A 16139-nucleotide genomic window follows, 5' to 3' on the forward strand; every position below is an offset into this window, starting at 1 on the left:
ACAAAGAGTTGGACAAAACTGAGCGACTTTCACTTCACTTCCTTTAAATTAAGGGGAGTTCATCATACCTTTGAATTTCATGAAGTCATCTGATTAGTGAGTGTGCCTAGACTCTAGAAATGGCCTGTTATTTGGTAACTTCTTCAGCTCTGTCAAAAGTAACTTTTTTGTTAGAATGATTTTTTAAGATTTTTTTTCCTTTATATATTAAATGATTTATGAGTCACAAAATTACTTACCTATTAATCACTACATATGGCAAAAGTATAATACAACATTATTATTTTTCAATAAATTGTGGAAGGAGACAGTCATATATAGTAAAGTGCTGAGTTTAGAAAACAGCTTAAGTAATATCTGGGCGCTGGGTTGTTCAGTCTTTAGAAAATGATGCAGAGTCATGTGAGAACTCTCTGAATCCTCATAAGGGAAAATTATGTAACTCACTGGAAAATAATGCCAGTAGATTTAATAGAGCAGAGAGGCAATATATTCAAAACACAAAGCAAAGTATGAAAAACTCTGTCTGCTAAGCCTAGGGAATTTCATATGCAAAAAATTAAACAATTAAAGCAATATCAATTAATTTTCTAAGACAGTTTTTAGTTTCAGCATTATAATACATCTTAAACTGCTATATATTTGGTTCTTGTAAATGGATTCTAAATTTGCTTGAAATGAAGGATATGACCATGGCTTTATATAATGATAAAATTGGTGTTTCTCATTGCACAGAATAGAATGTTCACCTGTATTTCCAGGCATAGCATTTATAAAACCAACATAATTTAAATTTTAAATATATTAAAAAGGATATATAGCATTAGGTACATGACTGTGAATGATTGATGAAGATCATTATGGAAAACAGCTGTCAATAACCAGGGTCCAGAAGACTTAATGAGTACTTTGTGAACTTAGCAGCATTTTAATGGTTTTGTCTGATAGTGAATGAAGAAAATGAATAATTCATCCAGTTTTTACCTCTGCTTTTGTACAGTTGTAAATCCTATAAGAGTACCAAGCTAAAACTTGGATCTTCTACCTGTTCCAATATCCATGACACAGTTCAATTATAGTATTCTATAATCAGTAAAACTAATGAAAATTATAATTTAAAAGTACATCTGGTTCTTATTAATGTGATGACATTATTGGCATTCTAGCATTAGGAATTTTAGATTGTTTCTTATTTTTAACAATAATTTTTAAAGGATGTTTAAGAAAATATAAAGCTAATATACTTCAGATTACTAATGGAAAAAGAAACTATGAAAATAACTGATTGATTGAATTCATTTTGTCAGAACCCCGTAGTAATATCCTTGGAAATTTCTCTTTTCCTGTCCCCACCGCCCATGAATATTTATGGTTTAGAAGGCAGCAATATTTTTTGCATATTCTTTTCCCAAAAGTGCATTATTTTTTTCCATTTTTAATCACTTCATGGATGAATTGGTCTCTGAGAGCCAAGGGAATTAGTGGGCCATACTTCCCTTCTACATAAACCCGTGGGTCCAAGAGTACCTTCATTCGTCTCTTGGGCTGAGGAAATTGAACATACCTTTGCCTTTCACTGTCTTTTCATACTTTATGTTAATTAGTAAGAATAAAGGTAATGTGATTGGGGGTATAGTTTGACAGACAGTATCAGGTAATATAGCACCCAAATTAATATAAGCTAGAAATAGTGCCTTGGGGCACCACATTTATTGTGAATAAGTATTTGCATTTTACACATTTTTGTCTAGAGTTTAGACTTCCATAATAAATCATACCATAGAAAGTAGAATTGTTTTCGAAATGGTAACAAAGAAATACCAAATGCAGTTTCTTCCCACAAAGAACTTTTAATCTATTTGGACAAGTAAAGCACAGAGGCATAAGAAGTCAGATGATACCAGAGTTAATAATAAATAAAAATTTTTATATTGACATTACCATTATAAATTATCTTTTTATATTTCATATATAAACAAATTCAGTGCATACAGAAGCTTAAGCAAAAAAGTACAAAAGCATTTATTTGTTTTGTGTTGACAGCAGAACATAATTCCTAATGACTTGTACTCTATACATAGGAAATTAGGTGCTTGACTCTTAACAGTGATCAAATGATACAGCCTAATGTTAGACCAAATCATGGCATTGCATTTCCCATTTTCTCACCATAAACTGTCTAAATCCCAGCTTGATCCTAGCTTGTCAGGAAATAACATCTTTCCTTCAAAATTTTGTATCTCCTAGGAAGCTTAGGGGCCTTTCAACCAAGTTTTTGTTCTTTCCAAAAGAACCAAAATTTTCAACACTGAGGTATTGTTTACTTAATGAAGAAATATTTTTACACCAATATATGTTTGGCTAAATATCAAGGACATTTGTTACTGAAACTGGAACTGCTTAGTTGTTCAGGTAACAAAATGGATTATTTCGATTTTGTTTTGTAACTTGCGATTGAGAACTATCACTATGGCAAGCAGAATCACCTAGGTACAGATCTTAACTTGATGAGTTTATGTCCCCATTAACCCATTTTAAGTCGAAATTATTCTAAGTAGGACATGTGTTTCAGACACCTGACCTACCAAACATCATAGCTTAGCCTCACTTACCTTAAATGTGCTCAGAATATTTACCTCAGCTTACAGCTAGAGAAAATCACCTAACACAAAGTCTCTTTTATAATAAAGTATTGAATGTCTCATGTAATGTGTTGAGTACTATACTGAAAGTGAAAAGCAGAACGGTTGTTTAGGTACAGGATGGTTGTTAGGGCATCAGTTTACCATTGTGATTATGTTCCAGGAGCTTACTGCCTCTGCCTAGCATCAAAAGAGAGTATCCACTTATTGCTAGCCCCAGATCGAAATTCAAGGCATGGTTTCTACTGAGTGCACATTACTGTTGCACCATTGTAAAGTCAAAAAATCCTAAGTTGGGGACCATCTATATGTACATAAGTGAATATTTATTAAAATCACACAGGAAGGTAACAAATATTTAGGCTAATTCTAAACTCATTTTGTTGTTGTTGTTGTTCAGTCACTAAGTCATGTCCAACTCATTGTAATATGAGGAAAAAAGGAAGTCCCATTTTTTTCAGGTTAGTGGTAGAGCTGTCCATGACTGGATTTCCTGATAACATAACAGGGGTGGTACAGAATAACACTTAAGAAGGTGAATTCTGGAATCATACTGCCCAAGTTCAAATCCCTAGTTCTGCTGCTTACTGTGTGAGCTTGGACACTTTCAACTCACTGTCTCAACTTTCTCATATGTAAAATACAAATGGTAATACTGTCAACATCTTAGGGCTATTGGAATTAAAGGAAATGAATCACACAAAATACTTTGTAAGGTTCAATAATTATAGACTACTCACATTGCTACTATTCTACATGGTCTCATTTTCTCAAAAATGAAATCTTATCATGCATCACTTTGAATCCTGATTGTTCCTTCATTTTGTTTCATTAACTTGAAAATGAAGAAACTATATATAATTATATAACTGTGTGTACATATGACATATACATAACTACACAGGAATTGCGAAAATAGGTAAGAGTGTTTAATGGAATGCTTTCATTCTCGGAATAATGATTGCCTTTAAATCTGCAGCTTGGGACAAGATTTAAATGACAACCTAATGCCTTTGTCATCATAACCACATAAAGGGTCTGGCAAAATGTGTACATTCATGCATATGGCCATGGTTGGTAAGGCTTTGAGTTGAAATTGAACCCACCCAACAAGTTGTTTCATCAAAACAGTGCCTGGAAATGTTTTCATTTTATTGCTTGGTGGTTAGCTTTCCAGCTAAACCCTTTAGAGAATGGAGTAGGTGGGTGGTCAGAAGAGTGTGGGGCAGGAGGCTCTATCCCTCCAGATTGTTGAGCAGCTGGAGTGAGCTGTGCTTAACTCACACTTGATAACTGTCCATAAGCTTTTAATCATCCAGAGAGCTTTCTTGAAGCAGCAGCTGCCTTAAGCACCACAGAACCAAAAGAAAAATACAACTGCCCGAAGTATCGAAGCTTCCCTCCCACCCTCGACCACTCCGAGAGCTTTTACCCACTTTGGGCAGCCATGAAATTGCTCTCCATCTAAAACCATACAACCTTCTGAATCTAGAAAAGGACTCTTCAGGAACACTGAACATTCATTTCAAAAAAAAAAAGAAGAAGAAGAGAGGATGTTTCTGGACACTACTAAAGGTTTTCTGAGTCGGACTAAAAAGTTCATCAGTGACCATTTTGGCTGAATAGACTAGCTTGTTTGTGTACTTTACCTCATTCTCGAATCCTCTTTTGTCAGCTGCCTTAGATAAAGAAACAAAGGCTATGAGACGAGAAGGAGTAATTGTGTCGAGTGTTCCACAATGTTGATGGTGGAACCTTCCTTCTCACAGAGATAAAATGTGTCATTGGCTTGCCTCCTGATCATCATCAGTGAAGGTTTGTTTACTTTTTGAGACCCATGGAGTATGAAAAAGAATAACAGTTTGTGTCGTAACCAAAGGTGCCTGCTTTCGTAATGTGCTGGGTTCACTTGTGCATTGTGGCACTGGGCTCTGCCAGACGTTTGAAGAGACTGCTGCAGGTTAATAAGTTGCATGCCTGCATGCATGATTTGATTTACCCTGGGGTCTAGCCACTGCATTCACCTTTATTTGTTAACCTAGCAGGACATTATTTATTAATGAGTTCTTCATGCTTTATTAAGCCTAATGTCAAAACACCTCTGTGGGACCCTACTCGGCATGTTTTCTCTTTGTGGTAATGCCTTCCAAAAGAAAATGAAAAATTATTCAGCAGTGTTCCAGTTAAAACCCAACAGATATCAGTTCAATTTCTCTTGAACCTGTCAAATGATATTTCTCAGTCTTTGTGAAAGATGCAGGATGGAATTGAAATTAAAGAATGCCCTCTTTCAGATGCCAGTAAGTGCAGTCCCCATAAAACAAAGCAAATCTTCTGTGGCCCCAGAAGATGGATTCTTCAGTAAGGCAATGCTAACAAGTTTAGCAGGAGGGGAAAAACAGAGTCAGCCTCTACAGTAGTAATGAGGAAGTATAGTTTCTGTGGATATCATAGTAATTTGAGATTAGAAATAAAGTAAAATAGCTAAGGACATCTGAGTCACAAGGTGAATGGGCATAATTCTACAGTGTGCTGAAACTTAGCAAGACGTGCTGTTAGGAAAAGAGAATGAAACTCCCATGGCTAAGTAAGATAACCAGTGGGTACGATAACATATAAAAGGCATGGACCTGTCAGCTGAGCTTTCTCCTGGCTTCCTGGAAAAGGAGTGGGATTCAATAGGGCCAACCATGTCATAGCAATGGGGAAATTAAGGCAAATGGATATCAGAGGGTAGATGAGTGCCAGCGTCATGGTGTGAACATCAGACACACTGGTCAGCCACTTGTAGGGAAATTCAAGAAAAGAACCAGCCAGGGCTCAGGGCCCCAGGCAAGAAGACTAGAGTTCTCTGTCCTGAATTTCTTAACAGAAGGCTATTGAATAGAAACCAAGGTGTAAGAGGGAGGGAGTCGTTATTTTAGCTCAGTGGTCTGTGCGAGGACCCACCCCTACCACAGGACAGAGGAAGTCTATTGGTATCGAGATCCAACAGTCGTGCTCAGCCCTGGACTGAGGCCATGTCTACCCTTCCTGCAGTCACTAGGTATCCCTATTCCCTGATCGGCTCACAGGCTGGGAGCTTTGATGATTTCTTCTCTGGGGGCTCAGATAATGGACTCAGATATAATGTCAGTATGTGCAAAGAACGTCTTTTGTCCTACAATTTTGCAGTCTTGTTCTCTAACTTTTGTAACTTAAAGTCAGTATGGCACACAGCTCAGTATTTAATTATGCCAATTTTGTAACTATCTTTTCTAATTGCTTCTGACATGTAGTTAAGTATTAATTATTGAGCTCCTGTCATGTGCTAGACACTGTTGGGAATAAAAACGTGTCTCAGTGAAAAAAAATTTCAAGAAACTTGTAGCAAAGGAAATAAACATGTACAACTCTAAGGATATTATTAGGTGAATTCTCAAGGTCATGAAAGATGAGGAAAAGCTCAGACATTGTCAGAGTTTGGAGGAGACCAACAAAGCATGACCACAATGCAATGTGGGATCCTGAATTGGATCTTGGACCAGAAATATACCTTACTGGAAAAACTGGTGAAATCCAAATAAACTCTCCAGTTTAGTTATAAGTAATCTCCCAGTGTTAACTCTTTCATTTTGAAAATTGTGCTATGGTTATGTGAGACTTTTACGTTTAAGAGACTATGATTTGATTCAAGGGTATAATGGGAACTCCTTGCAACATTTCTATAAACCTAAATTCATTTCAAATTAAAAGTTTAAAAAGTGACAAATTCTATAGGGAAGGCACAACTGAACACATTTAGATTTTCAAAGTAGGAAAAAAAATCATCTGTTTCTAATTGATGAGATAAGGTAAAGCTTCATAAAGTGTCAGCTGGACATTCAAAAATAAAATAAGGGACATTTCCAGGAAGAGAAAATAGGGTGGATAAAGGCATGAATCAAGATTGCTGGGAGAAATATCAATAACCTCACATATGCAGATGATACCACCCTTATGGCAGAAAGTGAAGAGTTCTAAAGTTCTTAGTTCTAAAGAGACTCTTGATGAAAGTGAAAGAGGAGAGTGAAAAAGTTGGCTTAAAGCTCAACATTGAGAAAACTAAGATCATGGCATCTGGTCCCATCACTTTATGGGAAATAGATGGGGAAGCAGTGGAAACAGTGGCTGACTTTATTTTGGGGGGCTCCAAAATCACTGCAGACGGTGACTGCAGCCATGAAATTAAAAGACGCTTACTCCTTGGAAGGAAAGTTATAACCAACCTAGACAGCATACTAAAAAGCAGAGACATTACTTTGCCAACAAAGGTCCGTCTAGTCAAGGCTATGCTTTTTATGGTGGTCATGTATGGATGTGAGAGTTGGACTGTAAAGAAAGCTGAGCTCTGAAAAATTGATGCTTTTGAACTGTGGTGTTGGAGAAGATGCTTGAGAGTCCCTTGGGCTGCAAGGAGAGCCAACCAATGCATCCTATAGAAGATCAGTCCTGGGTACTCATTGGAAGGACTGATGCTGAAGCTGAAACTCCAATACTTTGGCCACCTGATGCAAAGAGCTGACTCATTTGAAAAGACTCTGAAGCTGGGAAAGATTGAGGGCAGGAGGAGAAGTGGATAACAGAGGATGAGATGGCTGGATGGCATCATTGACTCGATGGACATGAGTTTGGGTGAACTCTGGGAGTTGGTGATGGACAGGGAGGCCTGTCATGCTGCAGTCCATGAGCTCGCAAGGAGTCGGACACGACTGAGCAACTGAACTGAATGGCATGAAAGGCATGAAACTGAAAGGCATGAAACCAGGAAAGGGAGGACCCTTCTGAAAAAGAACAGTAAGTAAAATGAAGAGCATTATAACTCATGAGGAAGAATTTGGGATTTAGTTTATAGGGCAAAGAGAGAGGCAGGAAGGTGTATGGAACACGGAGAAAGATTCACAAGCAATTTGATTTGCTTGAGTTCACCATATGTGAACTAAGGCTAAATGAGGGACAGAGATGGATTGGAAGGTGATAGAGAGAAAATTGTGAATGATTTTGAATGCTAGGCAAGGGTTTTACCCGCCTCTTTTATGCAACATGATGTCCCTGTACATGTTTGAATTTATTCTCTTTGAGACTCTAAGTAGTTTAAAACTGGAATTGTGTCACATCTAGGAATAGGTGTACAGAGGAGATATCCAAAATTGGAATTTTATGAAGAGAGGAAGCTGCAGAAAAAGCTTGAATCTGCAAGCCAGAAAATGAAAAGCTAAAAGTAACAATATATTACCTAGAATGAAGGCTACACCGACCTACTGCAGGGAGCAAGTTAAGGGTATTAGAAACACATGGCAATATATTTAGTAACTGCTTCAGTTTGATGTTTAGGTAGAGATAAAATATATTTCTCTGATGGAATTGCAAAAGTAAACATGTCTAATTTAATTGGAAGACTGGAAGACTATTAAAATGTTAAATAATATTGGGATTTCTCTATGTGTAAAAGCATTTTTGATCCAGTTAATGTACTTGTTAGCAGGAAATAATAAACTAACACTGACATGTTTCCACTGACCTATGGTTTTTCCTACCAGAACCTACAGAATATGAATGTTGATGTCTTGCTTTTTGAGTTCAAGGAGAGTGATAAATTAGAGGGGTGCTCATTATTCTGAAACAGTAAATGAGAAAAGAGCCATAAAACGTCAACATCACCATATATCCCTGAATATCCTAACTTAATGGCAGGAGCTTCCCAAGAAAAAATAGATCAGGAGTTTGTAATGTCTACTGAGACCATGACTACAACTGGAGAAGGCCTAGCCTGTCCTCATTTGATATTAAATGGTTTGCCTTAGAAATGAACAGAGATCATTCTGTCATTTTGGAGATTGCATCCAAGTATTGCATTTCAGACTCTTGTTGACTATGAGGGCTGCTCCATTTCTTCTAGGGGATTCTTGCCCTCAGTAGTAGATGTAACGGTAATCTGAATTAAATTTGCCCAGTCCAGTTCATTTTAGTTCACTGATTCCTAAAATGTCGATGTTCACTCTTGCCATCTCCTGATTGATCACTTCCAATTTACCTTGGCTCATGGACCTAACATTCCAGGTTTCTATGCACTATTGCTCTTCACAGCATCAGACTTCACTTCCATCACCAGTCACATCAAAAACTAGGTGTTGTTTTCACTTTGGCTTGGTCTCTTCATTATTTCTTGTGTTATTGGAAGAGGGTGTTTGCTATGACCAGTGCGTTCTCTTGGCAAAACTTTGTTATCCTTTGCCCTCCTTCATTTTGTACTCCAAGGCCAAATTTGCCTATTACTCCAGATATCTCTTGACTTCCTACTTTTGCATCCAGTCCCCTATAATGAAAAGGACATCTTTTTTGGGTGTTAGTTCTAGGAGGTCTTGTAGGTCTTCATAGAACCATTCAACTTCAGCTTCTTCAGCATTACTGTTTGGGGCATAGACTTAGATTACTGTGATATTGAATGGTTTGCCTTGGAAACGAACAGAGATCATTCTGCCATTTTGGAGACTGCATCCAAGTATTGCATTTCAGACTCTTGTTGACTATGAGGGCTACTCCATTTCTTCTAAGGGATTCTTGCCCACAGTAGTAGATATAATGGTCATCTGAAATAAATTTACCCATTCCAGTCCATTTTAGTTCATTGATTCCTAAAATGTTGCTGTTCACTCTTGCCATTTCCTGTTTGACCACTTCTAATTTACCTTGATTCATGGACCTAACATTCCAGGCTCCTATGCACTATTGCTCTTTACAGCATCAGACTTTACATCCATTACCAGTCATATCCACAACTGGATGTTGTGGCTTTGGCCTCGTCTCTTCATTCTTTCTGGAGTTATTTCTCCACTCTTCTCCAATAGCATATTGGGCACCTACTGTCCTGGGGAGTTCATCTTTCAGTGTCATATCTTTTTGCCTTTTCATACTGTTCTTGTGGTTCTTAAGCAAGAATACTGAAGTGGTTTTCCATTTCCTTCTCCAGTGGGCCACATTTTGTCAGAACTCTCTACCATGTCCCGTCTGTCTTGGATGTCCCTACACAGGTATGGCTCATAGCTTCATTGAGTTAGAAAAGGCTGTGGTCCATGTAATCAATTTGATTAGTTTTCTGGTTCCAAATTGGGAAAGGAGTACATTAAGGCTGTATATTGTCACCCTCCTTATTTAACTTATGCAGAGTACATCATGCAAAATTCTGGGCTGGATGAAGCAAAAGCTGAAATCAAGATTTCCAGGAGAAATATAAATAACCTCAGATATGCAGATGACACCACCCTTATGGAAGAAAGTGAAGAGGAACTAAAGAGCCTCTTGATGCAGGTGAAAGAGGAGAATGAAAAAGCTGGCTTAAAGCTCAACACTCAAAAAACTAAGATCTTGGCATGCAGTCCCATCACTCCATGACAAATAGATGGTGAAACAATGGAAACAGTGACAAACTTTATTTTCCTGGGCTCCAAAATCACTGGGGATGGTGACTGCAGCCATGAAATTAAAAGACACTTGCTCCTTGGAAGAAAAGCTATGACAAACCTAGACAGCATATTAAAAAGCAGAGACATTACTTTACCAACAAAGGTCTGTCTATTCAAAGCTATGGTTTTTCCAATATTCATGTACTGATGTGAGAGTTGGACAATAAAGAAAGCCGAGTGCCGAAGAATTGATGCTTTTGAACTGTGGTGTTGGAGAAGACTCTTGAGAGTCCCTTGGACTGCAAGGAGATCAAACCAGTCAATCCTAAAGGAGATCAGTCCTGAATATTCATTGGAAGGACTGATGCTGAAGCTGAAGCTTCAATGCTTTGGCCACCTGATGAAAGGAACTGACTCATTGGAAAAGACCCTGATGCTGGGAACCATTGAAGGCAGGAGGAGAAGGGGATGACAGAGAATGAGATGGTTGGATGGTATTACCAACTCGATGGACATGAGTTTGCACAAACCTTTAGAGTTGATGATGGACAGGGAAGGCTGGCATGCTGCAGTCCATGGGATCACAAAGAGTTGGACACTACTGAGCTACTGAACTGAACCGAACTTCATTGTTTCTAGAGCTATTTCTCCACTCTTCTCCAGTAGCATATTGGGCACCTACCGACCCTGGGGAGTTCATCTTTCAGTGTCATATTTTTTTGCCTTTCCATATTGTTCATGAAGTTCTCAAAGCAAGAATACTAAAGTGGTTTGCTATTCCCTTCTCCAGTGGACCATGTTTTGTCTTAACTCTCTACCATGACCCACCCATCTTGGTTGGTCCTACATGGCATGGCCCATAGTTTCATTGAGTTAGACAAGGCTGTGATTCGTGTGGGACTTCCCTGGTGGCTTAGACGGTAAAGGGTCTGTCTACAATGCGGGAGACCCGGGTTCAAGCCCTGGGTTGGGAAGATCCCCTGGAGAAGGAAATGGCAATCCACTCCAGTACTATTGCTTGGGAAAATCCCATGTGATCCATGTGATCAGTTCAGTTAGTTTTCTGTGATTGTGGTTTTCATTCTGTCTGCCCTCTGAAGTATAAGAGGCTTATGGAAATTTCCTGATGCAAGGGACTGACTGTGGGGGAATCTGAGTCTTGCTCTGATGTGCAGGGCCATGCTCAGTAAATCTTTAATCCAATTTTCTGTTGATGGGTGGGGCTGTGTTCCCTCCCTGTAGTTTGGCCTCAGGCCAAACTATTGCCTGGTAATGGCAATCTCCTTCAAAAGGACTTCTGCCAGCATGCTGCAGTTCCCAGGACTGTTGTATTCAGTGCCTCTGACCCCACAGCAGGCCACTGTTGACCCGTGCCTGTGCTGGAGTCTCCTGGACACTCACAGGCAAGTCTGGCTCTTTCTCTTATGGGGTCATTGCTTCTTTCTCCTGGGTCCTGGTGCGCACAAGGTTCTGTTCGAGCCTTCCAAGCATCTGTTTCCCCAGTCCTGTAATCAAATCCCACTGGCCTTCAAAGTCAAATCCCCTGGGGGTTCTCAGTCCCTTTACCAGAAGAAGCTCTGCCTGTGTCTCCTGGAGGGGAGATTTTTTAACTCCCAGTCTGCTGCTAAGTAGCTTCAGTCATGTCTGACTCTGTGCAACCCCAGGGACGGCAGCCCACCAGGCCACACCCCCCCCCCCCCCCCCCCCCCCCCGCCGTCCCTAGGATTCTCCAGGCAAGAACACTGGAGTGGGTTGCCATTTCCAGTCTAACTCCTGCTAAGTCCCAGTAAGCAAACGCTTAACCTGTTAACAAGCAGAGACTCCTATTAATCAGAGATCAGTGAGAGTCAGTTACAGGCGATACGCACAGCCATGTCTGAAATAACACATTCTGGTTGCCAGTTCTCACAAAATCACTGCAAAGTGTGACAGTATATCTTTATATCAGTTTCCCTTTGTTGTTCTTCAGTCACTAGGTCATGTCCAACTCTTTGCAGCCCCCACAGACTGTAGCCCACCAGGCACCTCTGTCCATGGAATTTCGCAGGCAAGTATCCTAGAGTAGACTCATTTCCTTCTCCCGGCGATCTTTGCGACCCAGGTACCAAAAGTATGTCTTCTGCATTGGCAGCTGAACTCTTTACCACTGAGCCACCAGGGAAGCATGTTTCCCTTAAGGCTGCAAAACAATGTGGGACGCATAACATGTACACATGTCACTTGAGTTTATTTTTTTCTCATTCCTTATGTTTCGGAAATTAGCAATCAACTTACATGGTCTTTAGACAATTCCAAAGGCTCTGAGAATTGAATCTATTAATATTTGGAATTTTATTTGATTCTTCTAGCTTAGTCTGTTATGCCAAGTCTTCTCTGTACCAGTTAGTGTCATAAATGGAAATAAATTTTTGGTCCTTTTTTATAATCTGGGAATTAATTAGTGAAAAAAATTTGACACTTTTTTCTGACATATATAATCCCCCTTGTCTTAGTAAATTAAGTCTTTATTTTAATGGAATATGGCATATATTTAGGAAATGTATTCATGAGACTCATAAAAAATCCTAAAGTTAATAGAAAGGAAGATCATGCAGGCAACACATAAAATATTTGTATAATTTTATTTTTAATTTTATAAAGGCATTTCTAGAATGATTCCCAGGAATCAATGGCATCCTAGAAATAAAATTTGCAGAAGATATGAAACTGAGGGATAACTCATAACATGGAAGTTAGAACCAAGACTCAGAAAGATCTGTACTGGCTATAACACTGGAACAAGTCTGGGGAAGTAAAATGAAATGGAAAAGAAAAATGAAATGGTAGCAAAAGTAAAGTCCCATCCTCCAGTCAAAACTTTTAGAAGTCCATTGAGAGGAACTTGAAAGAAACACACATGAAAGATTCTGGGCATTCATTTAATTATGAGTTAGGGATGTAATGTAATTGCCTAAAAAAAAGACTGATATGACCTTAGATTTGATTTGTAATAACATCTCTAGAGCAAAGAGGACGATGGCCTTTTTTATACTATGCTGAGCACAGGCACAGCCAGGCCCAAAACACCGCATTAGGTTTTCAGAGCTGCCTTGTAGCTGAAACAGAGACAAAGTGTGTTCAGAGCCGGGCCCCTAGAGCTGTAATAGAAGAAGGAGTACCCTGAAGGAGATAAGCATGTTTAGCCAGAAGGAGACAAGGTATAGCAGGATGGAGTAAACGACTGAAAACTGTCTTCCATACCTGAAAGCTGCCATGGGTATGGAGTACAGGCATACAGCCGAACAAGAAGAAAAGGGTGGCTGACTCTGGTGCATAAACTTTGCACAGTTTAAGTAAGAGTTTTATTGTAACTATAACTGAGATGCCTGGCAGGTAGCAAGTGACCCCTGATTTGTCAAAAACCTATCACTGCGAGTGCTGAGGGAGGTCTACCTAAAAGTGGCTGTTCTGAGTAACCATGGTGTCTGGTGGCTCTGAAAGGCACAGCTCTTGGTGCCTCCTAAACCTCAATCAGAACTGAATAAAAGTGGACCAAATCTTCACGGAGCACAGCACGTGTTCTTAGCAATACATCAGAGGTCTGTTTGCCTTTTGAAAATGTAGTGAAACACAGTTTAACTTTTACAGTAAGTCATTTAATGCAGCCCCACATAAGCCAGTTCCTGTTATATTAGTTGGTATTCACGTTACTACTGCCTAAGCTGGAGAAGTGCTAATGGTTTTCTTGTCTATCATTTCCTCTGAAACCAGACAGCTGCTATAATGGAGAAAATAAGCTAAAATCCCGTAAGACATGAATTGTGATCACAGATTTTTTTAATGGTTTTTTTTTTGTTGTTCTTGAATTGAGGTCCAAGACTACAACAAGCTTTTGCTTTCAAATTATGCAATGAATATGCGGAATATACCTAGAGGGGCACATAAATGAACGAAGCTACAGAATCACTTCTGCCCGATGGAACTTTTATTTCCTAATTTCAGTTTGTAATTACTACTAGTAATGAATATTTTATCTAAACATTTTAGCAAATTTTCCATTCTATTTCATCTGATTCATTCACAATAAAATATTTACATATTTTTCACGGATGATGTATCTACTTTTCCACCTTGGCTTTTGCCAGAAAATTACAGACTGTGAACAATCTGGACCTGATGTAAAATGCTATTAGAATGATATGTTAGCCTTTTGTGGATGTTAAAGGTACGTTGAAAGTTCCCTTTATGCTATTACTTGAGAATTTTCTACAATACCTTAAAAGGAGAAAAATTTGAACTTTATGCCTCTGCTCACCAACATGCATAGTCATTTATCTGCATTTGTACTTTCTCTCTATCCCTTTCCCTTCCATCTTCTCCTCTTGCCCTCCCCTTTCCCCTCCTGACTTCCAGTCAATCACCCAGGATATTTTGAAGTTATATTCATCAACTGATAAAGGGGATTTCTATCTTCAACCAACCTAACGCCAGTTCCTACTATAAGAATTTTATTTCAGAATAAAGATTGAATAGGAACAAGTAATTTTCATCTCCCACTTAGCAACTTTCTTTTTATTAAAATGAATATCCAGAATTTGAATATCAAATTATTTATTCTAGGACTACTTAGTGAGTTGGCAAAATGAATGACAGTACTCCATAGAAAAGCAGAGCAAATGTAGTATGGGAAAATGTAGAAGAGGAAGCCTTTTAAAAGGGAGAAAATTGGGTCGGAAGGAAAAAATATCTTGAAAATTATACTTAGGGAAAATGTTTTTGAAAAGAAGGCTATAAAACAGAAGATACACAAGTTTGTTTGTTTTTTTTCCCAGTAATAAAAGAGGAACTGGAAATATATATTTTTGAAGCTTTAAAATATATAATTAACAATTCTCAAAGCAAAAACAGTACCAAAATTTAGCATATGTTTAATAAGACTGCTTGACTGAATTGAATTGACTGTGGACAATGTATGGTCTCACTGAAAATACAGAAAATAGGAAAGAACATTATGCATTTTAATTTGGCAATGGTGAAGTGATTCTGAAAATCTGTACAGCCCGCTGACCCTTCTACCCACAATCTGACTTACTCTCACTGGGCTCCAGTCTGCCATTTACACTGCAGTAATTGCTATAATCACTTAGGGATTTTAACCTTGTCCTCCCTATTTGCCCTTAGCTAGAGCCATTGCATTCACTGCCCAGGAATATTTATTAAACTTATAATGCAGCTTTGTAAGGTCTCTGTCTACAATGTGGGAGACCTGGGTTCAATCCCTGGGTTGGGAAGATCCCCTGGAGAAGGAAATGGCAATCCACTCCAGTACTATTGCCTGGAAAATCCCATGGACAGAGGAGCCTGGTAGGCTACAGTCCATAGGATTGCAAAGAGTCGGACACGACTGAGCATCTTCACTTTCTTTTCTTTCAGAGCCATTGCATTCACTGCCCAGGAATATTTATTAAACTTATAATGTAGCTTGTAACCACCATAGTTGAAAATTGAGCATATAGTCCATGGCAATCTCTGATCTTTAAAAACAAAAAAATATATATCTTTTTGCATCGTGATTTAACAGTTTACAAAGCACTTCACATAAAACTGTATAAAGTGGTTAAAACAGGCATTATTGTCCCATTCTCAAAACTGAGAAAGCTAAAGCTTAGAGAAATTAGGAAAAATTCATCTGGAGTCACAGAATAATTAAAGGAGGTTGAGCTGTTTATTTCCTACAATCCAAAGCTAAGAAACATATCTGTTCTTACCTTGATAAAGTGTGGAGTGGTCAGATTCAGAGTCACCCAGGCAATTTGAGAGCTCTTCCTGGTGGGAGGCAGCCTGGCTTGCACCAATCCTTTCTTGAGTTTTTACAAGTCTTATGATTCTCAACACCACCGTCCCTGCACTAGCAAGGGTTTGGCCTTGATCTTTTTGACTATCACAGAGACTGAGCGATGCCATTGACATTTGGTATACTGAGGAGTGAGAGACAATAATTGACTAGAAGAGTGCCCAGTCCCCATGATTAAAATGTTTCCAACCCAAAATACAAACAGCGTCCCTGCTGAAAAGCACTTTTGCCATTAATTACTAA

The 16139-nt window shown here is 38.7% G+C and overlaps 1 protein-coding gene across 6 annotated transcripts in view; it reads left to right on the top strand.

Moving 5' to 3' along the window:
- Positions 1-16139, top strand: part of HS3ST5 (heparan sulfate-glucosamine 3-sulfotransferase 5) — a 296818-nt gene that overhangs the window by 124420 nt on the left and 156259 nt on the right. The gene's annotated exons all lie outside the window — the stretch shown is intronic.

This window comes from Bos indicus x Bos taurus, chromosome 9 (assembly GCF_003369695.1).
Source record: "Bos indicus x Bos taurus breed Angus x Brahman F1 hybrid chromosome 9, Bos_hybrid_MaternalHap_v2.0, whole genome shotgun sequence".
In the NCBI taxonomy this organism is placed as follows: domain Eukaryota; kingdom Metazoa; phylum Chordata; class Mammalia; order Artiodactyla; family Bovidae; genus Bos; species Bos indicus x Bos taurus.